The following is a 2957-nucleotide window of genomic DNA, read 5'->3' on the forward strand; positions in this document are numbered from 1 at the left end:
ATAATAATTTAAAAGTAAAATAGAAAGAAAACAAATATTTTATTTTGAACCAAAGGAAAAAAATAGCATATGATATAAATAGTTAATCGATAAATATTTATTTACATATTCTTTAGATTTTTTTGAAAACATAAATAGTTAATCGATAAAAAACAAATGGATAATTTAGATTAAATTTTTTTATTATACATTTATTATTGTAAAAAACGTAAATATTTATTTACATATTATTGTAAATTTTATTCTTTAGATCTTTACATATTTATTATCAATGGTTATTTATCCATTTAAATTTTACTTTGTCTCTAAAAAATTTTTAAAAAAATATTTTATGGTACATTTAAAACACAATTACTCGTAATTTAATATCAATAATTATATATAATTCAACTTCTATTTCTAATGAGTGCATATTTAAAATTTTGAAACCCTAATCTTTTACTATTTAATATAAACATTCATCTTCCAATTAAAATTATAATTCTACCATTTATTGTTATTGATTATCTTAAATGCAAATTATAACTCTATCAAAATATGTCAAATAATATATATATATATATATATATATATATATATATATATATATATATATATATATATATATATATATATATATATATATATATATATATATATATATATATATATATATTGTTATTGTTTTTATTCAATATTTATCTAACAAATTTATTCAATTATTGAAAATTTATGATTTTTTAAACTAACAAATTATTATTATTTTTTAAAAAATCTTATATTTTTATTTTAAAATATCTTCAAATGAAAATCATATTTATTATAATATTACTACCATAAAATTTTAAGTTTTTATTATATCAATTCATATCAATTCAAAGATTGTGTAACATTTACATCCTTTTTGTATTGTATAACAATATAATAGAAATTTTGTTTTTGCTTTTAATTTTGAGGACGATGAAACATGTAGCAGTTCAAAGGTGAGTTGAGCAACTGATGGAAAGTAGCGGCAAGACGTTTTAAAATGGGTTACATCATAGATAAAATATAATAAAACAGTGTTATATGACGTAGAGTCATAATACTCTATATTGTACTTAGTTTTATTGTATTGTGTTGTAATAATAAATAACTGTGTTACATATATAAAAGCAGAGTGGATGAAGATTAGTCTCAATCCGGCTTCGATAAAAGTGTTGCCGCAGAGCATTGGTACGTCATCACAATTGATTTTGTAGCAGAGTAGCATCATGATTTCATAAAGCATTCATTTTATTTTAGAGCAATAAATGCACGGGTTCATGATTATAAAATGAATAATATGAGTAAGTTAGAAACACATGGATTTTTTGATAACCATACTTTAATTTAGTATATACAAAATTTTGGATCAACACTATAAATTTTTCATGAAATTAATTTGATAAATTTTTTGAGATAACATATAAATAACTATATAATTTTTTAAATTAATTTACGTTATTATAATTAATATTTTATAGATATTATATTTTGTTTATTTTAATTGAAAATTTATGATTTTTTTAATATTTAAGTTATATAATCAAAATGTCTTATAGTTATATAATCATTGTAATATATAAGTTATAATTCTTAAAATAAATAAAAAATATTTTTATATAAGTAACTCATGTAAATAAAAATATTCACTAATTAACAAATAGTTAATATATTTCTGTCATATTTTTTCTTTGCCTTTCACATGTTTTTCTTCGGTACACAATCAATATTTTTTTCCAGATATACATTATGATAATTTAAGTGCATGGACTGAGAATTGATAGACAGCTAAGAGATATCTTCAAGAAAAATAAGACAGCTATTAATAATAGTCAGACAACTATAGGGATTGCAATTACTTTCTATTTTGAAATAAATTTTAAAATAATAGTTAGTCATATCATACTGCAGATATTTCCTGAATACAGATTAAAATTTTAGGTATTTTCATCTTTAAAAAATAGATTAATTTTTTAATTTTTTATTTAAAAATATATGTTAATAAATGTATAATTAATTCAATCTTCTATAACATTTAATCTAAATAATCATAACTTCAAACATTTAAAACCCATTTGTCTCCAACACTTCTTCCTCTCTTCACCTCCATAGCACCTGTAGCAATTAGATAAAGAGAGACAAAGAAATAACATTAATGATATGAATCTCCACTTTCTATACACTCATTTGATTGTGTATAATTGTTTTCTCGGTTAGATCAAAAATTTCCCCCTTTAATAAGCTACAAATAAGACACAAAACTATATCATAAAAATATTTGAAACTATATAGAACATTATTTAGATTAGAAACTATGTCATAAATTCATTATTGTAGGAAAAAACAACAAACTAAAATATTTTATTACTTATTAAAGTAGAGGAGCAATAGACAGATTTGAGATAAATCTATAATGTAAAAAAGTATCTGCTATCAAAGAACATACTTTATGAGAATCTCACAATCAAAAATGCAAATAAATTACATAAAAAGGTTGTGTGATGGAGTTTAATGGAGGAAAAAATGGAAGAAGGTTGTGTGATGGAGAAGAAGTGCTTGTTGAATGAAACACAAGCCAAGTGATTTTTTTTTCTGAAAAATTCACAATATATGAATTGAGAAAACATTTCTGATTAGAAAGATGATAAATAATAGTATAAAATTATGGTGGCAGTCTGAAAAAAACGTAAAAGCAAAGAGTATAGGTCTTAGGACATTAAATGATCATCTGTATTTGGAGAAAGGTAAAAAAAACTTTAACATATTATAAAGTGATATAAAAATATTTGTTGGAGAGACTTTATTTCAATAGGAAAATGAAGGAAGTATGGTTTAATCATCCACGTGGATCTCTATTGAGACAGAGGGGCAAAATTGGAAATTCACCAACTATAAATTTTCTTATATGATAGATAAGATTACTATGCATTAAAACTAATTTTGATTTTGTTGTC

This window comes from Vicia villosa, unplaced genomic scaffold, assembly GCF_029867415.1.
Source record: "Vicia villosa cultivar HV-30 ecotype Madison, WI unplaced genomic scaffold, Vvil1.0 ctg.001514F_1_1, whole genome shotgun sequence".
NCBI classification, from domain to species: domain Eukaryota; kingdom Viridiplantae; phylum Streptophyta; class Magnoliopsida; order Fabales; family Fabaceae; genus Vicia; species Vicia villosa.